Source organism: Lissotriton vulgaris, chromosome 7, assembly GCF_964263255.1.
Source record: "Lissotriton vulgaris chromosome 7, aLisVul1.2, whole genome shotgun sequence".
NCBI lineage: Eukaryota > Metazoa > Chordata > Amphibia > Caudata > Salamandridae > Lissotriton > Lissotriton vulgaris.
The window spans coordinates 1,635,989,064-1,636,012,886 of NC_141695.1; the positions used below are offsets into that span (position 1 = coordinate 1,635,989,064).

The 23,823-nt window shown below is 44.3% G+C and overlaps 1 protein-coding gene across 2 annotated transcripts in view; it reads left to right on the top strand.

The window, feature by feature from the left end:
* Positions 1 to 23,823, top strand: part of EYA2 (EYA transcriptional coactivator and phosphatase 2) — a 284,272-nt gene that overhangs the window by 59,650 nt on the left and 200,799 nt on the right. Inside the window, exon 1 of one of the 2 annotated variants that reach the window (XM_086932598.1) lies at positions 16,364 to 16,494. The exons of the other annotated variant lie outside the window; for it this stretch is intronic. The gene's annotated coding sequence lies outside the window, so the exon portion shown is untranslated. Of the gene's footprint in view, positions 1 to 16,363; positions 16,495 to 23,823 lie in introns of those variants that run through there. 2 annotated transcript variants of the gene reach the window in all.

A 23,823-nucleotide genomic window follows, 5' to 3' on the forward strand; every position in this document is an offset into this window, starting at 1 on the left:
GTGCAGCACAGCTCTGGTGGAGAGATCTAAGTGCGCATGCCGGTTTAGCCGTACTTAGACAACTGGCCAAATCGCCATGCGCACTTACAGTGCGTACTACTACTCCTCCCCCTGATGTCATCATGGCCCGCTTGAGATTCAGCTGGCTCTAGTGGCGTAAGAAATATAAAATGATAGTAAAATGGCTTTATTATCATTTTATTTTCCACTTTTCCCTCTGCTAGCTCTCAGCGGGAGGGGGGGGACGCTCCTCCGTCATAACGGAGGAGCTGCGGCTGGTATTTTGACCACCTTTCTCATTGTGACTGTAGGCCTTAGTTCTCACCATCTGGATTTTAAATGTGCCGTGTTCTTCTGAGAGCCAAGGCCAGTTAATGCCGTACATCTGATGTTGATTTAGTCGATATTGGAAAATTAAGATTAAATTGTTTTACCAGGCATGTAATAATTGCTTTCTCTCATACATAAGGGACAGTGTGAGCACTACATCAGTTTCTTGCACTAGAGATGCTCAAATGGTTAACCACCTTGGGTTTAGCCAGTTAATACATTCTTCGCTATTCAAGTTCTTAACCTATAAAACATGCCCTGTGTTAACTGTTAGATCAACCAATCCAGTCACAACTGATGATTGAGCTGTGAAGCAGTTATGTGTTCTCTATTTCCAGTGTCAGGACGTCATGACTCAAAAACACAATTAAATAAATGTTATTGTAGAAATCCTACTTCGCAAATGTCTAACAATATACCAAAGTTAAGACACTTCACTATGTGGACAGCAGGATCCTTTGTTTAATGGAAGCACACTTTGTTGCGCAAGAAACCCTCGATTCAGATTAAACATGGGGCTCGAAGCTTCAGGGGCTTCGGACTGTGGAACTCAGGGCCTAATTTAATGCCTTTCAGAAAAGGCTTGAAAATAAAACAGACCTGAACCCCCAACTATTGAGCTTCATACACCTGAGGTTTGTTCCTGAAGAACCACCCGTCACCGATTGGCAGTGGTTAATTTGTTATTATGATTAAAGGTGGTAGCCACCAGTAACAATGTTGGGGGTCAGGACTTATTTTTCAAAATCGGACTTTGATCAAGAGCAAGAGAGAGAAAGGAAGGAAAAGAAAAAAAGGAAGAAAATTGGAAAACAGTGACAAAGGGAGGAAGCAGGAAATTGAGTAAGAATCTGCAAGTAAGATAAAGAGACAAGAAGTGTAGGGTGGTAGAACAAAGAGGCACAAGATCAAGTCAACACTAGGTAGCCTTAGAATTTGGAAAATGTGGCATTCTGCAACACTGGGAGTGCTCTCCTTAGAAACAGGTTGGACCCCTGCACTTCTTTTTTTCCCACACATAATGCCTGTTGGACTCAAAAGATGACAGCACTCTGTAAAACTTTTTAATAAATAGATTTTCCACTTCACAATGCGCATGTGATCCTTGATGAAAGCCTACTCCTTTCTAAACTGACTGCTGCTGAGGAAAGCAATTCAGCCAGTATGTAATGTGGATTACCCTACTGCATGGACATTAACATGCCTCAAGCCGCATCTTTCAGAGCCTGATCCAGTGTGGCATGAATGCAGTTCCCGCAGGAGACGTCCTGTCGGGCTGGTCAATCAAACAAAAACTGGTCTCGGAAGGAAGTAGATTCTGATCCAGCCGGAAATGGAGTGCAAGATGCAAACTTGATCAGAGCACTTCTTCTTGATTGAAAATGCCTATTTGTGGAACGATACCTGTATTATTCGAAGCACTTATTTTTTTTAAAGAAAGTGACCATAGTTGTTTTGATAAATTTAATGACATTCCATGAAACAAATCTAGCTGAAAGATCAGAACCATACACCCTGATTGTAATTGTAACTCTATTTGTTAATTGTATTTATAGCGTATACTACTCCTGACAAAGTGCTGGAGCACTTTGTGGTGAACTGAATAAAATGGCAGTCCATCATGATAGGGCAAATTATCTGGGAACATTCATGATAGACAGTGGTAAAAAAAATCGTTATTTACTAAATGTGTCTGGGTTTGACGTTTACCAAAGCAGATCAACTTAATGACAACTTGAGTTTCTAGGTTTTCTTTGTACTACAAATGATCTCACAAACTCTGAGTGACCCCACAAATATGGTGATCATGTTAATCAATCAATTTATCGATCAACACAGCTTTGCGGCTAATCACCCGCGAGGGTATCCATGAGCTAGGTTCTTGCTGGGATCAGTCGAAGAGCCAGGTCTTAAGTCCCTTTTTGAATTCTCTGAGGGAGCATGATGCTTGCAGGTGAAAGGGGAGGTAAATCCAGGACTTGGCGGCACGGTAGGAGAAGGAACGTCCTCCACAGTAGCTTTGACTGATGCAGGGAGTGTATGCGAGGCGAGGGATGCGGAGTACAAGTGTCTGGATGGTTGGTGGAAGTTCAGGCGGTGGTTGATGTATGTGGGTCCTTGATTGTGGAGGGCCTTGTAAGCATGTGTAAGCATCTTAAATTGGCATCTTTTCTGGATGGTTAGCCAGTGGAGGTTTCTGAGGTGGAGGTGTATGGGTCCATTTGGGAAGGTCAATGATGAGTCTGGCAGCTGCATTCTGTAACGCCTGGAGTCACTTCAGGAGTTGGGAGGAGATTCCTGCATAGAGTGCATTTCCGTAGTCCAGCCGGCTGGTGACTAGGGCTTTTGTGATGGTTTTCCTGGTGTTGACGGTAAGCCATCTGAAGATCTTTCAGAGCATGCGGAGGGTGTGGAAGGAGGCGGAGGAGACTGCATTGATCTGGCATTTCATGGTGAGTTTGCTGTCCATGATAATGCAAAGGTTGCAGGTGTGGTTTGTCAGTGTGGGTCCAAATTCCGAGGGGCACCACGTGTCGTTCCACAGGGAGGTGTTGTCCCCAAACGTCCGCACTAACGTGTTGTCTGTGTTGAGCTTCATGCAGTTGGCCTTCATCGAGTCGGTGACAATAGTCATGCAGTTGTAGAAGTTGGTCCTAATGGTGGAGGGGTCTTCTGAGATTGAGAGGATGAGCTGGGTGTCTTCTGCGTTAGATATGCTGTTGAGGCCATTGGTTCTGACAATGTCAGCCAGGGGCATCATGTAAGTGTTGAACAGGGTGGGGCCGAGGGATGAACCTTGAGGGAAGACGCAGATGGTGCTCTTTGGTTCCGAGGTCAAGGTTGGCAGGCAGATTCAATGGGTTTGTCCTGTGAGGAAGGATGCGATCCATTTGAGGGCATCCCCCCCCCTGGATCCTGATGTGATGAAATCTCTTGAGGATTGTGTGGTAGGCTACAGTACCAAACACTGCTTAGAGGTCAAGAAGGATCAGGGCTGTTGTTTCACTCTGATGTCATTGGTGGCAGCGATCAAGTCGGTCTTGGTGCTGTGGTTGGTGCGAAACTGGATAGCGAGGCGTGCAGCGGGTTGTTTCTCTCCAGGTGTTTGGTGAGCTGGCGGGTGATAGCCCTCTCAAGGACTTTGGTGGGAAGGGGAGCAGCGAAATAGGGTGGCAGTTCTTGAGTTCACTGGGGTCGGTGGAGTGTTTCTTGAGGAGGGATCTGACCTCTGCGTGTTTCCATACGTAGGGGAAGGCAGCCATGGTGATGGATGCTTTGAGAATTGAGGTGAATTTGCAGCTGATTTCCTTATTCCCAAAGTTGAAGAAGTGGAGGGGGAGGCAGGGGTCCGTGGCTGCTGTTCACAGGCGGTAATCAGGTGGTTGTGGGTGGCATCTGTTGGTGTCAGGAGATTGTAGAGGTTGGTGGGCCGGGGTTTGAAGTTACTATAGATGGTGGATATCTTGTCGTGGAAATAATCTGCTACGGTGTTGCAAAGTTCCTGGAAAGGGGAGATCGTGTTCTCAGTGGCTGACGGGCAGTAGAACTCTCTGATGATGATGAAGAGTTCTTTGCTGTGGTTGGAGCTTGCTTCGATGCGAAATGAATTGGCATGCTGGCCTCTTTGACGGTACAAAAGGGAGTGGTGATGGACGGAGCATCTGAATCAATCAAACACTCAGCTTGTTTCTGGTCCAGGGAAGACATGGCTTGGCAGTTCTGCTGGACTGTTCCCATGAGGCACAGGGTCAGACTGATTTCCATATAGCCATGTCTGAACTGGGGTGGCAGAGTGGGCTAAAGAACAGTGATGGATTAAACCCAGATCTTTTGACTGGGTGAGAGTGTTTGATTGATTCAGATGCTCCGTCCTTCACCATCCCCTTTTGTACCGCTTTCGGCTGCCATAAGTGTGGCAGGGTATGCTCAGACGTGAGTCCCTTACTCACTTTGCCACTGGAGTCAAGCTATCCTGGCTGAAGACGGCTCATAGCCAGAAACCGGTCCTCGGAAGCTTGTTTCCGGTCCAGGGAAGACATGGCTTGGCAGTTCGGTCTGGACTGTTCCCATGAGGCACAGGGTCAGACTGATTTGCATATAGCCATGTCTGAACTGGGGTGGCAGAGTGGGCTAAAGAACAGTGATGGATTAAACCCAGATCTTTTGACTGGGCGTGAGTGTTTGATTGATTCAGATGCTCCGTCCTTCACCATCCCCTTTTGTACCGCTTTTGGCTGCCATAAGTGTGGCAGGGTATGCTCAGACGTGAGTCCCTTGCTCACTTTGCCACTGGAGTCAAGCTATCCTGGCTGAAGACGCCTCATAGCCAGAAACCGGTCCTCGGAAGCTTGTTTCCGGTCCAGGGAAGACATGGCTTGGCAGTTCGGTCTGGACTGTTCCCATGAGGCACAGGGTCAGACTGATTTGCATATAGCCATGTCTGAACTGGGGTGGCAGAGTGGGCTAAAGAACGGTGATGGATTAAACCCAGATCTTTTGACTGGGTGTGAGTGTTTGATAGATTCAGATGCTCCGTCCTTCACCACCCCCTTTTGTACCTCTTTGACATATAACAGCATGTCAAACAGAAGAAGAATTGGGCCAGCGGCACCCTACTTGACTGACACTGTAGATTTAATTTAATAAATGGGAAAGCCAGCTGTTGTCTCTACTGCATGTACTCTCCTGATCTTTTCACCATATTTTTAACCATAATGGACTTTCTCTTTACTACTCCTGCTGTTCAGAGAACATCTGAGCCCTATAGATGCCAATAATGAGTTTGGTTTGAAAAAAAGTTATTCAAGTTTAAAATATTTGGTTTTTAAAAATGGGCATGGTCTGACCTAAATGAAAGATGGAAGCCTTTCTAATTTCACTGGGTCCATTTCTTCCTTTGAACCAGTTGAAGAAGCTCCTGAAATCTCCTCGGCATTTGTACCCCACCGCTGTACGAGAAGGCAGATTTAACATTGGATTGGGTGAGAAAGAATTATGGGATTATGTGCACCGGCGATGTGATTGGCTGTCGATAGATGCTTGGTAGTCAGAACAAATCAGGAATTATAGTGCCTATTGTGAGTGAACCACCTGCTCTCTCCCTGTATTGCTGACTGCTGGTGCCTAATGCTGCTTCACTGATGAAGGATATCCGGTGGGTAACTGTAAAGAAGGGTCTCGGTCAGGAAGGTGATGCTTCCGGCTAAAAACAATTGTAAGGCAACTATATATCCAGACCTAGGTTTACTACTTCGAAGCATCAGTAATGTACACATTACATATTATTGGAAGACCCTATGCGACTGTACTCCTCTCTCGTGTACTCCTGCACATTTCTGGATAGAGAGCACTCATGTATTAAATAGTTGTCTTCAGTTTAATCTTGCTAATTTTTAACTTTAGCATAGGTACATAATTTCTAATGTTGTTTTTTTTTTTACTCTAAACTTTACTTTGCCTTTTTGGACTTATATTTCGCTTGATCGTGAGTTGTAGAATTTTTTTTTCATTTTGTAATAATGTTATTATTTTAGTGACTCATTTTGATACTGGCTGTCACCTGAGAAAACAATTTAGTACCGAATAGTTGCATGAATTGAATTGTTTGAATTAATCCGTACTGGAGGTGGTCTAGCAATAGTATCCTATTGTGGGAGCGCGGGAAGAATGCAAACGAATCAGACATGAGCGGCTGTTGTTTCGGTCATGCAAAATATTGCACTATTTTTTGAGGGTGAAATGCGTTGTTGCACCAAAAATTAAAGCAAGGACTCATTTCAATTGAAACAATAGCGCAAAATGCTGAAACCGTATTTTGCATAATTTTTGCATAATTTCGGGTTGTCTCCTTGCCTTCCACAAAGAAAATTGCACGAATTTTAGCAAGGCCTTAGATATAGTGTGTTTAATAAATGCCTGCCTCACATAACTCTCTTGTACATTACATAAGTATGGAATTCATTCTGTAGTACAAAAACACAAGGAATTTTATACCCAATATTAATCTAGGGTGGGCCTCTGAAAGCGAGGCCTAGTTATCCCGCTTATGGGGGGCTTCCCAATCACCGGTTCCTGCAAAAGTGGACCTGCCTCCACTTCGCTGTCTCCCCACTGTCAACCTCCACATCTGGTAGCAAGGCTTTCAGGAGATTTAGAAGTGAGCGCATGATGGCGGTAGCGGTATGAAAGTAACTATAACTAGTAATCTTACTCCACACCTTTAACCCCCACACTCTCACACTTGCAGTCATAACTGCAGTGCCGGGGAACCCGCTTCGCACGAATCTTTACCACTAGGGTATTTCTAACTAACAACCACCTGTGGCAACTTTTGCCTCTGAGCCTAGGGGCCTGGAAAATGTTCTAATTCTGACAGTAATCAGTTCTGGATTACCAAACAGTGGTGGCCGGCACAGGTTATTGCGGTGCGACGGGGCGGGGCGGGGTGGGGTGGGGTGGGAAGGGGGGATGTAGACAGGCGACCGAATAGGTATAATTTAATAAACAAATAATACCTGTTCCGTAGTATGTCTACTTCCCCCGCAGCTTCCAGCCCAGCCCCACTGCCCCACCTCACTTACCTATGCCGGCCACCCCTGTTACCAAATAGGCAAAGTAGGCACGGGCCTATGGGCCCCACTCCTTTTATTGGCCCCGCAAAACAGATCAAAATAATATTGATTTGATCGTCAAAGAAAATTACACTCAGGGTTTCTTAAACTGTTTTCAATTAATTTTTTAATTAATAATTGTTAGTGTTTCATTTCATGTAACAAAATTGGTTTATTAAAATTGTTGGTTGGTTAAATTTAAAACATATTAGAAAATGATTTGCGAGGAGGTCCCCGAAATTTCGACTGTCTACGGCTCCCCACAGGGTTTAATCCGGTACTGATGGTAATGGTGTCTGCTGGTGGCTTTAAAATAAAGACCCTTTAACATTCACATCAAGTAATCAAACTGTGCATGGTAATTTAACCTTGTGTTTATATCATGAAATTCAAGAACTTGGATTCAGATAATAAATGTAGCAAGTTATAAAATAGGATCACATGCTAGTAGCAGTCATGTTACTATTTATATCATGATGACTATAATAGTCATGATGACTATAATAGTAATGTTACTTATAGTCTTCTACTGCTCTGCGAAGCAGATATAACCGTTTCTATATAATGCCAAGGGAAATAAATGGTTGTATGTTTCAATACAGTGGACAATAGGATCAACCAGCACACATTTCTTTTTGTGTTGAGTTTTATATAGCGTGAACTAGACCCGAGAAATCAGGTAACAGAGCGCTTTACATGAGCACCAGTTTCGTTACAGATGGACACATTCATTTTTGTTAGGCACGGGGAGATTACGTGATTTGCCCAGAATCACAGGATGTTGAGCGTCGTTGCCGAGACTCAAACCCAGTTCCCCAGCTTCAAAGTCGACCGCTCTATCTGTAAGGCTACATCCTCTCCAACCCCCCCGCCCCAAAATCGACTACCAACATATCTCAGTATCCACATATATGGACGTATGAATTCCCTAGTCTTAAATCCATATCTACATATATTGATAATTTATTATTATTCAATATTGCTCGGGTCTATATTAAAACTTCAATATTGATTTAGAGCACCCTTCGCATCACAGTTCCAATGGAACAATCTCCCATACAGAAGGAAGCCGCCATTTTGTTTTGTTTCCTTCCAAATTGTACAAAACGGAAACATGAGTTTGCCATTCCTGGCCTCTGAAAGTCAACTTTATATACAACATCCCATTATACACCAGCCAGGGTAGTTCAGTCGGTCTACACCCATTCCCTTACCTCCAAGAACCTTCGAGTTGCAAAAACATTGGTGCCAGCCATTAAGTTGAACCCCAGTTCAAAAACAGAATAAAACATTCTTCACTGCAGAAAGGTCATAAAAATAGAATTAGTCTGCCTGACCTTGGATAGAGCGGCTGAGAAAGCAAGTGCAGAGGTTCGGGTATCCAGAGGTTAAACCATCACATCCAGTTGGATTTTGGAAGTCCTGTTTTTCCTTCCCTTCACAGGATGCAGTTTTACTCTGAAGTGACTGCATGGTACCGCTGGGCCATGGTAAGATTCCTCAACAAAGAAATAAATATAAACTCGAATTGCAGATAAATAAAGTGATGAACGGTAGTCAAAAAGAAGCAATCGCAGTGGCAATCCAGACATAAAAGAACCAAGCCAAAAATGCAGCCCACGCACAAAGTATTTGTCTGGAAGGAAAGATATGTGAGCTAACAGCTCCATCCTGCTTCCAAAAAGGATTACAAACAAAACATGTGGAAAAGTAAGAGTCAAAAAGGAAATTAGAAAAAACAAGCACACTCTCAAAAATATTCCAAAAAATAAGCTAAACAATATGCTCAAAAAAACTGACTACAATGAAGCAAAAACAACAGCCGCACATTTCTTATTCTTCCAGAGCACTTGAAGGGTACACAACCGTGAAAACGTTCCTGGAAGTTCATTATTTTCAGCTTTAGGAGTATCTGTACTTCTGTTAGGATTAACATTGATTCTTACGTTTCTGTGACACTTTTAGCTTGCCAGAGCAACTAGATCATAATTGTAATATAATGAAGGCTCTTTGGTTTCAGTTTTTTACTGTTTTACATTGATAAACACGGATAGAAATCAAAATGTTGAGTTTCTTCTTATTTTGTTTAAAAAATGGTAATCTATAGAAAGAAGGGCTTCTTATGAGTGACTCCACATACCGCCATTCCCAATAAATAGGTAGATTCACATGATGGGGACTTAAAAAGGCAAGACATTTCTTTAACTAGCTTCTGATGTGGTTGTGTATTTTTATTGCATTGTTCTTTACAGATAAATGTATTGTTTTATTATATATTGAGCTGATAGTGGTTAAAACCAAACAACCATCCATCTTTGATTGTACATTTATAGGGTAAATAAATGTGGTAGTGTTCTCGCTGCAACATCGCCGCTTCATAAAACACAAACTCTATGTGGATGTATTCCGATCGGATGAGCCAAAAATAAATCTGGATTAATACAGACGGAAATTTTAAAAATATAAATATCATAATACCAGGAGTCATACCCATAATTATGCTGCAGGTTTTGTAGGTGGGTGGATGATTCAGAGAAGTGTCTGTGAAACACCTATTCTGTGCATCTCAGATTTCATGTGTTCATCGTCTCCCTGCCGGTGTCTGATCTCCAAACCTACCCATTGGCCATATGGAGGCGTTTGCTTTTTAATCAGCTGTTCATTTTCCTCTGCTGAAGAAGGTGCTTATCATTTTACTGCAAGGATGAGATGTCAAGTAAACTGAGGCGCCTAAACATGCTTGCTGAGGAAAATGGAGACCTAAGTAGTAAACCTTCAGCAAAATGTGTGATCCTGTGCAAATCTTTTAATTTCCCTTTGTGTCTATTACTGTATCTATTAACGTTGTGACCTCCTTTGAAACAGAGAACAGTCAATATTACTCGCCATTATAAAACAGACTTAACCCTTCTGCTCTGCTGGCATCCCTGTCACCCTAATTCATGATATCTATAGGGGGGAAGGATGGGTACATTTAGAATAATGCTAAATGCTCTGTTATTTTCCAATTCGTTTTACAGTAGAGCCACATGTTATGCTTACTGTTTGTATACCATGAAACAATGTAGCACTATAGCCTGCTACCAAGGGCTATACTTGCTGTATTAAGGCCCAGTCACCTGAGCGGCTTGGAGTGATAGAGGGAGAGGCCCTTAACAAGTGCTATAATCAAGGCAACTGAAGTTATGCGTTTGTCACATAATCCATCATCTGTCGGATCTGCAGATTTTAACAAAAAAATTGTTTCAAGCCCAAACGGTTCAAAAGTTACGAAAAATGCAGCAACATGTGTTGCTGCACAGTGGAAGGTCCTTTGCATAGTTTGCCTGGTCACTTTGCTGTAGCTTATTGCAATATTTGGGTGGTTTTAAACAGGTTCTAATAAGATGTATCCAATACCAAGACAGTGTTACCAACTTTTTAAAAGATTAAATAAAGACTAAATACTTTTAGAAAATGTGCCGCATGATTTGCCTTTTTTTTGCTGCAAAATTTGTATCATTTTCTACCTTTGAGCATATTTTATGATCACAGACAGCATTTCCAATACACAACTCCCCTGCATTGTGCTATTACAGTCTATTTCTGATGTGGTGTAATAACTCAGTTGTCAAAACACGCCCATCGCTAAACTTCTGGGTGGTAAAGAAAAATATACAGTTGGAGCAGAACTTCATTTATTTTAGGAGTTCATTGGGATATATCAGAACAACATGCATGATAGCAGTGTATAAGCACTACATCTAAAGTACTATCCAGCAGTAGAATTTTCATCAGTGCCAGGGAGTCTGCCATTTTGGTGCACCACTCCCTAAAGAGCCGGGTGCATTTAGGCGCTCTTGTAGCAAACCGATGCCCCTTGTGGTGGCACACTCCTGCGGCTGCCTTAATGTAGCTCTGGTCCTGCCTGGCCTAGCAGTGCATCTTGAGATGGCTTTATTGTCATTGCTATTGCGCTCTGTCATGAGATATGTGTATTTATTAAATGTGTGACATCACTCCGGTACAGGCTTCTCCAACGAGTAGCGTGTGAGCTCATGGTGGCTCTCCAGTATCTCTGCTGTGTGCAGACCCCCCTACTCATATAGAAGCTTTTGCTTGGTTGAATTAATATATGTGTACCAAAATCGAACAGTGGATTTTCGAGATGAAAAGTGAACATTTTCAGGATACATAAGCTGATGTTTGGATACAAATGGTTGAATTCCCAAAATAAATTCTAAACTGATATTTGAGTGATAAATGTGTGGCCTTTGGGAGACATATTACATATATTATTACCTTGGTGCCAGGGGCAGTGCTGCTATGGCTTCTTTTACCCATGTAGCGACACTGAACATAGACAAAACCTTTCTTGCATTACTGCTGGGAACCCTGGCCGGTTCAGAGGGGACCTCTGCTAACAATCTTGCATGGACGGCCGCTATTGTATTCCTGTTTGATGTGGTCACTAATACAATATCAATAATATTAGTGGTTCAGGATGATTTTCATTGAGCAGAACGAGCTCTTGTTACAGAGAAGGTGGGCACCTGCTCCAGGACATAAGAGCATGGATAGCCAAGCGGAGACACAGAAAAGCAATGCGGATAAAGTTCAGTGCAGTGCCAACAAAGGCTCAGTGCGTCCGTCGGAGAGCCTGGGGTCTGAGAGCCAACTGTGCATCTCTTCTTCATTTAGGTATTAATTCATTGCATATTTTTGCCTGGAGCTGTGTTTTACCTTTCGTGAACTGTAGAGCATGGACAGGTAAAATATAATGCTGCTCAAATGTGTGGAGAAGGGCAGTGGTGGCTCCTCCGCTAAGGCGGTGGAGCATCGCCCTACTGCTCTGTAAGCATTTCAAAAAGGACATTTTTTAATGATAATAACACAATGTTATTATCATTTTGTTTTTCCCTACTGGCTTCGGTGCGGGCGGGGCTGTGCTGGCCAGAGGAGGAGGATTGGGCACTCCCTAAGTGCGCATGACGGTTTTGCCGGCCGTCTTAAGCCGGCCGAACAGTCTTCCGCACTTAGCAAGTTCTCCACGCGGCTGCATTGCACAGCCTGGGTGGAGAACGTGCACAGACCCCCAGTCCCTGTCTGAGTTCTGACCCATGGCTCTAAAAACCGATCACAACGCTGCGGTCATACTGGTGATAGTAGCGCCGTGATTGACTAGGGGAGCCTGTGAGCTTCCTGCTTCCAGGAGTCCACCAAAAAGGACCAAGAGGCGGTGGCCGGCCTGCAAGTAAGAGAATTTCTTTTTCATTCCCGCCACTCCACCATCCCGTTAAGTAGAAGCTGCCACCGGAGGAGAGGTTGGGCCCTATTCAGGTGAGGTGAAGAACCATATTTGATCATCTTCACCATAATTCATGCTCCAAGACAACTTCACTTCTTAGCAGAGGATGTATTGTGGCAGTGTATCATGGGATAGCAGTGTCGCCGGTATTAGAGCAGTTCATCGCGATATAGCAGCCGTATGTATCGCTAGAGAGTAGTATTACCTATGGAATAAACATGGTACAGCGAGATATAGTGATGCCTGTTTTATAGTAGAATAGCAGTGTTACTTGTATCACAACAGTGTATCCCGACATAACTATTATAACAAAGTATCGCGAGATAGCAGTGCTGAATGTTTTATAGCAGCACATCGCAACTCACTGGGCCTCGAGTCGAACGGCAGTGTATTGCAATATAACAGTGGCGATTTTGTTAAAGCAATGTATTGTGTTATGATAACTGCAACACATATATTCTAGCACTGTGTCACCTGGTACCACGTGTACAGTGCTTCCATCATTGTGGTAAGGTACTGTTAACAGTGTCTGAGCAAAAGGCTTACCTTATTGGTGTCAGCTTAATACCAGCTCACACCAAATAGCACCCGAAAAGTGACCAGTTAATGGGTGCAAAGGGCCTGCCACTGTGCTGCAAAATGTCTGGCAGCATTTTTAGTAACTTTTCATCTATTTAAGCTAGAAATGATTTGTTGCTGAAATCTGCAAATTATGCAGCAGATGTTGAATTATGTGGCTAGTGCAGCAGGTCTATATTATGTGGAATATGCAGTGGTCACGGGATTGCATAATACCAGTGACCTTAGTTATACCAGTGCATTGAGAGACAGCAGTGCTTCTTGTATTATAATAGTGCAAGGCAAGATAGTTCTCCATGGCTTATGATAGCAGCGCGGCCTGTGCTATGGCAGCCTATTGTCAGACAGCAGCGCTATCTTTATTGTTAGGTGGTGTATTGTGAGGTAGCAGCGCGGCCTGTGCTATGGCAGCCTATAGCAGCGCTATCTTTATTGTTAGGTGGTGTATTGCGAGGTAGCAGTGCGGCCTGTGCAATGGCAGCCTATAGCAGCGCTATCTTTATTATAGAGCGGTGTATTTTAAGGTAGCAGAGCGGCCTGTGCTATTGCAGCCTATAGAAGCGCTATCTTTATTGTTAGGTGGTGTATTGTGAGGTAGCAGCGCTGCCTGTGCTATGGCAGCCTATAGCAGCGCTATCTTTATTGTTAGGTGGTGTATTGTAAGGTAGAGGGAGGCATGTGCTATGGTAGCCTATAGCAGCGCTATCTTTATTATAGAGCGGTGTATTTTAAGGTAGCAGAGCGGCCTGTGCTATTGCAGCCTATAGAAGCGCTATCTTTATTGTTAGGTGGTGTATTGTGAGGTAGCAGCGTGGCCTGTGCTATGGCAGCCTATAGCAGCGCTATCTTTATTGTTAGGTGGTGTATTGCGAGGTAGCAGTGCGGCCTGTGCAATGGCAGCCTATAGCAGCGCTATCTTTATTATAGAGCGGTGTATTTTAAGGTAGCAGAGCGGCCTGTGCTATTGCAGCCTATAGAAGCGCTATCTTTATTATTACGTGGTGTATTGTGAGGTAGCGGAGCGGCCTGTGCTATGGCAGCCTATAGCAGCGCTATCTTTATTATTAAGTGGTGTATTGTAAGGTAGAGGGAGGCATGTGCTATGGTAGCCTATAACAGCGCTATCTTTATTATTGATCAGTGTATTGTGAGGTACCAGGGCGGAGTGTGCTACGGCAACCTACAGCAGCGCTATCTTTATTATTAAGTGGTGTATTGTGAGGTAGCAGTGCGGCCTGTGCTATAGCAGCAGTGCTATAGCAGCGCTATCTTTATTATTATGAGGTAGAGTGAGGCCTTTGCTATGGCAGCCTATAGCAGTGCTATCTTTATTATTAAGGAGGGTATTATGAGGTAGAGTGAGGCCTTTGCTATGGCAGCCTATAGCAGCGCTATGTTTATTATTAAGCAGTGTATTATGAGGTAAAGTGTGGACTGTGCTATGGCAGCCTGCAGCTTTGCTAGCTTCATTATTAAGCTGTGTATTGGGAGGAAGCAGTGCGGCATGTGCTATGGCAACCTACAACAGCGCTATCTTTAATATTAGGCAGTGTATTGTGAGGTAGCAGCGCGGCCTGTGCTATGGCAGTCTTTAGCACCGCTATCTTTATTATTGAGTGGTGTATTGTGAGGTAGCAGTACGGCCTGTGCTATGGCAGCCTACAGCAGCGCTATGTTTATTATTGAGCGGTGTATTGTGAGGTAGCAGTACGGCCTGTACTATGGCAACCTACAACAGCGCTATCTTTAATATTAAGCAGTGTATTGTGAAGTAGCAGCGCGGCCTGTGCTATGGCAGTCTTTAGCACCGCTATCTTTATTATTGAGTGGTGTATTGTGAGGTAGCAGTACGGCCTGTGCTATGGCAGCCTATAGCAGCGCTATCTTAATTATTTAGGGGGGTATTGTGAGGTAGCAGTGCAGCCTGTGCTATGGCAGCCTACAGCAGCGCTATGTTTATTATTGAGCGGTGTATTGTGAGGTAGCGGAGCGGCCTGTGTCATTACTGTCTATCGCGAAACAGCAGCGTGCTCTACATTGATGCATTGTATTGTGAGGTAGGAGTGTGACGTTATTATTCCAGTGTTTTGTGCAGCAGCCCTGTGGACTCTATTATAACAGTGTATTGTGAGGTAGCAGTCTTACCTCCATTACAGTATTGTATTGTGAGGTAGTGTGACCTGTATTATAGCAGTGTATTGTGAGGTAGCAGTGAGACTTGTATAATTACAGTGTGATGTGAGGTAGCAGTATTACCAGTATTACAGCAGTGTATCTTGAGGTAACAGTGTGACCTGTATTATAACGATTTATTGTGAAGAAGCGCAGTGACCTGTATTGTAACAGTGTATTTTGAGGTAGCAGTTTGACCTATATTACAGCTGTATAATCTGAGGCAGAAGTGTTACTTGTATTACAGCAGTGTGTTTTGAGGTAGCATTGTGACCTGAATAATAACAGTGTATTGTGGGGTTGCAGTGTGGCCTGTATTACAGCAGCAGTGTAATGTACGGTAGCAGTGTTACCAGTATTACAGCAGTGTAACTTGGTGTACTAGTGTGTATGGTGAGGTCGCAGTGTGACCTGTATTACAGCAGTGTATAGTGAGGTGGCAGTGTTACCAGTATTACAGTAGTGCGTCTTGAGGTAGCAGTATGATCTGTATTATAACCGTGTATTTTGAGGTAGCGGTGTGACCTCTATTGCGGCAGTGTATTTTGAGGTAGCGGTGTGACCTCTATTACAGCTGTGTATTTTGAGGTATCGGTGTGACCTCTATTACAGCAGTGTATTTTTAGGTAGCGGTGTGACCTCCATTGCGGCAGTGCATTTTGAGGTAGCGGTGTGACCTTCAATGCAGCAGTGTATTTTTAGGTAGCGGTGTGACCTCTATTACAGCAGTGTATTTTGAGGTAGCGGTGTGACCTCTATTACACCAGTGTAACGTGAGGTAGAAGTGTTACCTGTGTTATAGCGCTGTATGGTGAGCTTCTATAGTGTTCACTTAAAAACCCATGTCTCCAATCACATGCTGTTTTTACAGCGCTTGCGTTAAATAAAGCACAGCGCTCAGAACGCTTGTATGATCACATTTTACTAGGCGCTTGAAATGGCTGCTCGTTAAATTAGCCCAGGGAGGATGAAAGCCTGAGCTGTGCCGGTCACGACCGAGACCCGAGGGCCGCAGACCCCTCCAGACCTCAGCAGCCCTATTTTGCTCCACTACTTATCTTTGGGGCTGGGGATGAATAAGGACCTTGATGGGAAAAAAATCAGTGGGACCGCGTAAAAACCCAAGGCTACCTTGGAAAGCGATAGGGCAGAAGCCGACCCCCTGGAACAAAGCGTCCCCTCCCGGTGCCCGGCCTATCTCCCTCTCATCTCCCTGGCCGATAATTGCAGGAAGTTTTGGGAGGTCCGCCTCCCAGCTGTTGCCTCCCATAATGAATGACCTCCAGTCCCCGGGCCGCGGGAGCGCGCGTCTGGGGAGGGGGCGGCGGCGCGGAGAGATGAGCCGCCCGTCGGGGGAGAGGGGAAGAAGGGCCCTTCAGTTCCCGAGAAACCGGACACCGAGCAGGCGGCGGCCCGAGAGCTCCTGAGCAGCGCGTGAGAACGGCGAGCGTCCAGGCCAGCGCTGCGAAGCCAAGGAGAGGCGCCTTTACCCGAGTCCCACGAGGTGCGCACCAGGTAAGGCGAACACCCCGCACTCTGACGTGTTTTCCTTTCGGCTCATTCACTCCGGCGTGTTTACCTTTCGGCTAAAGCTCACCCCCGGCTGTGTGCACATCACAGTTAAATACTTCACATGACGAGTGCGTTGTTTTAGAGGAACGCAGAGCTGGTGTCTGCAAATCTACTAATTCCGAAGAAAAACTGTAAATCAGTGCGTGTTTTTACAGTTTCCAGGCTCAGCTTTTTTCTTTTTGCATTATGCGTTTTGCATGCCGGTGTTGTGAGTGGAACGTAACCTTTATCTGGGTATAAAATATGTGTTGCTTGTGCCGTTTGCAGTTTATATTGTAATAGAGGCCGAAGGATGGAAACGTAATGTCGCATGTTTACATTATTTTACCTACACCTTTTAGTAAATTTTTTTTTTTTTTTTACATTTGTAATTATTTGCCTGTTCTTGTGTTGCCTAGATATCAGTAGTGGTTCGTAAACCTACCGAAAAACACATTAAAAATGCTGTGTGTGTGTAGTACTCTAGTGCAGCTTTCTTTTTCGCGATTTACCTAAAATAAATTTGACATTAAATTATATGTTTTTAATTGGAAGCTCTGTACTACTGATTCTGTTTTAATATGTGTAATTTTTTCATTTTTTGTAAATATTCACTTTATATTTCTAGTGTTCATATATTTAATATAAGTATTAATTTAAACAAAAATACGAATAAATATTGTTCGTGTTCCTCTTTAGGATTACGTATAGTTTGCCATTTTTTGAAATTTCTCTTTTAATCTGCTTTGAAGTGCCATCTATTTATTTCGCAATCACATTAGCGGGGCTCTTTTTTCCCCCACACACACAATAGGCCAGTCTCACCGCCTACCTGGTGGGGGCTCCGCTGTAACTTGATTAAATTAAGTAATCGTGCTGAATGAAGGGGATCGCAATTTTATGGCTGCTTGAGCAGCACCTGAACTGGCTCGCCTGCCCACACACGGCGAGGGGGGCAGTGCCAGGGGCCGGGGCTGTGAGAGGGGACGGGGCGAGCCTCGGTGCGTCGACTGCTCACGCATACCTGCCAGAGGCTGCCAAGCGCGCGAGCGAGGGCGCGCCACGCACTGGAGTGAGTATGGACGGGGGTCTGGACTGCTCAATGTATACATCATTTCAACATTTGTTCCGAGTTCACCGGGTGTTTAGTGAAGCTCAGCGCTCGCCGTTCCGCCTCTTGGCGCTATATGCAGACAGCACTTTGATATCTTATGTAATACTTTATACTGGTGTACATGAGTCGGCGATCTCACATTGGCCGTAGTCCGGCGTGGCTAATTTGCTTTGTATGCATTTATTATTGCCATTTGATGTTATGCCGAAATAGTGCCTGGAAGCACAGGGCGCTTTGAAGACTACCTTTTTTAAAATAACAAGGATATCTTAAACATTAGGTACTGTACACAGCACATTAGTGTAGTTTAATTCGGACAGAACACCAAACAGTAGCTTTTTAATGGACTGTTGACTTTTTGCAATTGGAGGCCCAGGAAGATAGGACGATTTGGGCAGGGTAACCCGATTTGTTTTATCAAGTGCCAACAACCAAGGTGCGCAGGTTCTAAAGCCAACAACCCAACTGCATTCTGGTAGTTGTAGTCGTTTTGCGATTATGAATCATAGAAGGCAGGGAATGAATCTGGGGTGGTGAGCTGTGTGCACGTGAGACTGCATCTAAGGAGCCCACTTTTTGCGAGAGAGAGGGGGGGAGGGGTGTGTGTGTGAGAGAAAGGTTCCCCCTGACAGGTCATTCATTGCTTTTTCACTTCGGTTCTTGTGGGCGTGGATTCATGATGACAAAAAGTTACCCCCAAGGCCTTCAGTGCAAGGCGACCTGATATAGGCGAGGCTCACTGGCCATCTCGCACCTGGCAATGGAGCAATATGAGATCACCAGATATAATTCATTTGCCGAGGATCACACAGTGTAGTAAAGTGTGGATGGCCGAATGTGAACCTTGGTCTCCTGGTTACATATGAACTAATCACACCACCAGATCATATGTGCCATGTATTGCCCAGAGAGTATAATTATGTTTTCAAACTACTTATTTCCAGTAGGTCCCATATTTTGGAGAGTAAATTCGCCTCTTCAAGGTCGCGTGCAACCCGGTCACACCGCCGTTCAGTCCTGTCTGGGACTCTGTATATGGATTTACTGGTACTGGGTAAAGCCGATCGCCCTCCCTATGCAGTATCTTAGCGGGAAATTGCTGAGAATGCAGAATGGTTGGGGTGTGAAAAACTGCACTCCATTTTTTATTTTTTATATATATATAGCGCGAAGAAATCGAAGCGCTTTACATGATGCGCACCAGGTAAGTAACACAAGGGCACATTCATTTTTGGAACGCACAGGGGGGAGTACGTGATTTGATCAGAATCCCAGGCAGGATTTTGAGCCGATGGCGAGGGTTCGAACTTAGTTTCCCAGCTTCAAAGTCGACAACTCTGGCCGTTAGGCCACAACCTCTCCACACTTGTCTGATGTGTAAGGCACGCTCGGGGAAGCTTGAAAGGTTCTCTGCCTCACTGAGGAAGGTGAACGAGGCAGACTTCAGTGCAAGCACAGAGCAATTTTATTGGTCAGTCCCTTCTGTTTTTTATTTACCAAACCACACACATCGAACCCCGGGCTGGAGCCGATTACTGTAATGTTTCAACAATATTGCTGCATGATGTGATATTATCAGTTCAACATTCTTCTCCGTTCTTCTTGTCACATTTGATTTGATACTAAGGTTTCCACGGTGCGAATACTGGAGCACTGGCCTGGTTTGGTTGCACCGTGCCTGCCTGATCAGCAGTAGCAAGCTAGGCTGAGTTTTGGCTGGGGTGGCCTGTTGAGATGCGGTGATACGTGCAGCGCCTGCACGCCTTGTGACGTTGCTACCGTCTAGCGCCTTTTGCGCCTACAAGGTCATCTCACATCACGACTGGGTGAAGTGGAGGAAAGGTAAGAACATGGAAACCAGGACGGTTGGAACTAAATATTGTGATCTCACAGTAAGGAATTGTAGGGCTAATGTGATGATGTCGCATAATTCTGCACTCTTTCATTTTATAGCACAATCTCGCTCTTACTAGCAGTTAAGACCACATAGCCATATTTATGTATCTGGTGGGTGTAGGATTTTTTTTTTGCACACAACAAATGCAGGCACCTTTGTTTTGTGTCTCGGAAGTAGCAAGAAAGTTGGCAGCTTATGCAGGAGTTTCTGTTGGAACCTTTTTGGGGTTCCAACGCAAGGCCAGACTCAAACCTCAGGTTGCAGCCTTTGGGCACCACTTTCAAGCAGCCCAGAGAAAGAGCGGGAGAGCCGGGGAACACAACTTGCAAGTCAACAACAGCCAACGCGTTTGATTCTCGTTATGAAGCCGTCAATGGTGACTCCACGAACAGCTGAACCAAACAAGCTAATTAGCAGAGCTAGCTCTGCCCCATTTTGAAAATTCAGTTTTGTGTTGTCGGCATTGGAGGAGGCCATTCGTCGCTTGGAGGCACACGTTGAAAGGCGGAGTTGGCTGAGGTCTGCTTTGAGGTACTCAACATGTAACAGACAAATGGAAGTTGTTGGTGGTCTTAGCTTCAGCCTCCAGATTTTGTGCATCAATATCAAACATAACTGCTCTAAGATGGCGGCTTCTTTAAGTCGCCATCCGAATAGGGCATGGACATTTAAGTCAACAATATACATGACATTGTTTTTAGATGACATTTTGTGCTGTACTATTTTTCTGCTCTGCCCTAAGATGTGCTGTCAAGCTGTCTGCTCGCTGATCCTCCGCCAAGGGCAAGGACTTCTAGTGTAAGATCCAGGACATTTGGGTCGATTGAGAGGATGTGGTCTTGCAGCAAGCAGGGCAATGGGTAACCTAATGGTCTTTCCCACCTGCCCTCAATATCTATATATAGGTATCAGTGGGCAAAAAAAAGGTACAGTTCCCAGTTCTCAGGGCTGGACTGGCTACCGGGCGTTTTGGTGTGCTGCCGAGCTGGGGGCTAATTTCACTGTGGTGGGGGCTGATTTCGTTGATGGGTACCTGCGTGTGTTTCGAAATAAACAAAGCAAAACAAATTCATCAACTAAATCAGCCCCCAGCTCCGCAGCACACCAAAACGCCCGGTAGCCAGTCCGACCCTGCCCGTTCTCCCCACCTCCAGCATCGCTTGAGGGAACATACAATCTGCAGATGTAACTTCATGACTGGGTCCAGGGACATTTACTGGCTTCATACATGATTTGATGTAAAACATTTTCTAAGTATGTACAGTTGAAGTTATGCTCGTTATTGTTTGAAACTGGGAATCTAAAGGGAATTTCTATCAGCCACTTGAACAGAATCGCAAGATTACAGGTAAATGTTGATTAGAAGAACATACAGGGTTTAGAGCGCACCCGCTACTTAAAATTGGTTGGATTTCGGGTCATATTCATTCGCCTGCTTCTTATTCATGTCCCATCGTGTCAGTCTTGTGTTTGTCTCGACTATGGAGCATTGCCTCTTCACCAGCACTTTTGATTGGCGTGCTTCTGTGCCTCCAGTGTGTTCTTTTCAAGCACTACTTTTTTATTTTCGGGTAAGCACTCCATAAACATGCATGTTTTATCCAGCTGTCTCCATCATGTACTTCTCTCCCACCGCGCTCAGTGTTGCTCTCTTGTCTGTGTGCGTCTCCCCACCCTCTCCATGTTGCGCTTGCCCTCCTGTACTCCCTCCATTGCTCTTTCACCCATGTGCTTCTCCCCGTTCACTCCATGTTGCTTTCTTGCCCATTGCTTCTCCTTCCTCCCTCCACCCTCTGTATTCCTTTCCCTACCCACATCCTCCTTTCTCTCCCGTTGCTTCTCGTCCTCACCCTCGTAGTCCCCCATTGCCTGCTTGTGCATGTGCTTATCCCTCAATCACTCCATGTTGCTCTCTCGTCAGTTTTTTTCCTCCCACCACACGTGCACTCTGTGTTGCTTCTGTCCCCCTTCAGTGCCATGTTTTGCGTCAACACCGTGTTTATCCCTCCCTCCCCCGGGTTGCTTCCATACACCACATTTTAGGAAATGTTTTCATTTTTGTTACTGATCCAACTTGGATCAGTTGCTAAACTGAAAACAAGCACCCACATATTTTTAGGTTGTGCTTGGGCAACGCTTGCGCTTCTCTCAGAGGCATGTTGTATTCGAGTATGGACTTGAAGCTCCACCCACTCTCCTCCCATATTTTTAATTGGCTTGTGTCATTGTCCTTTGTAAATGCTGGCTTCTGATTCGTTAATAGGCTTGTTAGTCCCTCCTTGGTACTACCATGTCTTCATTTGTAGCCTCCTATGAGGACTGGCCCCATTACTTCTGTTATTACAGGGTATGTCTTATTTAGTCTGTAATTACCAACAACAGGGGCAGCCCTAAGACCTGAACCTAAGACAAAATAAAGATATATAGTCTGTAAGCACGATTTTCTTTAAAGAGTTTCTCCTACTGCAGGCAGGAAATGCTTTCCTGCAACGTTCAGCGCGCCATGTGTGCTTTCACTTTCCAAGCAGCCTGGTACAATGGCGGTTGCTTCTTTGAAATGAAATAGGTCTCGCATTTACAAGGGTTTGAGCTATTGGCATTGTAAATGACAATGCCTTTTATTTGTGCGTTAATTATCAAAACAGATAAAGAAAAGGCATTGTCATTTACAATGCAAATAGCATAAACTCTCGCAAATGCGAGATCTAATGCATTGCAAATGCTTGGTTTTAGGTGCATGCACTCATGGTGCGAGCGCCTACAAAATTACACGAGTGGCCGCTTCAAAGGCCTTTTTTTTAATTCTTTAGCCATGTTGAACAGCATCCCAAATACTGTGCACTGTGTTAAAAAACATTGGCAAAGCTAATAGGTCCTAAAGGCAAGACCAATGCTTGCTACAGAAAGGACTTTCACCGTGATGAGACTTATTCATTATGTTTGGAAATCAGCCCAGCCCCTCTCCCAAATTGCATTTGTAGCTATGGTTGTTTGGAGTCTTTGAGAAATCGACTCTGCCATCTTATACGAGAAGTTCAAACCTCAGCCATAGTCTGTCACAAGCATTGGTACGGAAGTTTTCAACATGCACCTTTTACTATTACTCTAGCCCTACAGAAGTAAAAGAAACTGCCCCGGCTGGGGCACATCAGCCAAAAGAGAATACTGATTGATTAATCACTCTCAGAGAATGCATTTGTAATAAGTTGATGAAACAAACATTGTTAGCAAAATGATTAGGGCTATATACACTGGTTTGGTCCACCAAAAGTTTCAGATTGTTAACTGTTTTAGACGAGAAACAGTTTTGGACCGTTACATTGTTTTGGATTTCAACAGTTTTAGACCGTTAACTTTTCTGGTCAATCAAGAGTTTTGACTCTTATCTGTTTTGGATTATACCAACAGTTTAAGACCGATATCCATTTTGGACTAGCAGCAGGTTTGAACCAATAAACAAACTTCTGTTTGATTCTGAGCAGTTATGGACCATGAACTGCTTTGGACTGCGCCTGCCTTGTTTGGGGAATTATCTGTCTATTAACATGAATATAAGATGATGAATCACTTTAGTTGAAATCTGGCTTGTCAGAATTATTGTTTAAAAAGCTGCAGCCAAAAGCATAATACCAGTCTCCACCGTGACCTTTGTGAAATCAATTTTTATTTTGCATAGTTTGTAATCATTTTGACTGAGTATTCAATTCTAGCCTACGTCATATGATATTTGTTCTTGCAACTAGGCCAGGACAGTTTAAATAATCAGTCATGTGTGATCTCAAGGCAGGTGTTCTATATACTTTTAAGTAGTATAAAATATTCAGAAAAATTGTAAATAGTAAAAAAAAAAGTTATTGTAAAAAATCCATGTGCTCTCCCATCATGTTGGCATGACGTACCTGAATGATTCAGCTGTTAGATATACAGGTTTTATTCGGAAGTATATTTTACAGAAGTTGCTGAATAGGTTGCAAGATGGAACCTGGCATGCATATACCCCGCATGCCTTTACAACGCAGTCACTACCTCGACTCCGAAAATACCACATGTTACTTTACCACGCAAGTCATTACAACGACTTGCTTTATGCGGCGCTGGACTTTGGAATAGTATAAATGACTGTTTCAACTGAAGTCTACACAACAGTAGGGAAGGTGTTGGACCAAAGGATCCAGCGTCAGTCGAGCAACACACCCCCTAAAGCAAGTCACAGTTATGACTCGTGTGGTAATGTAACGCGTGGTAACGTCGCAGTCGGGGTAGTGACTGCGTTGTAAAGGCA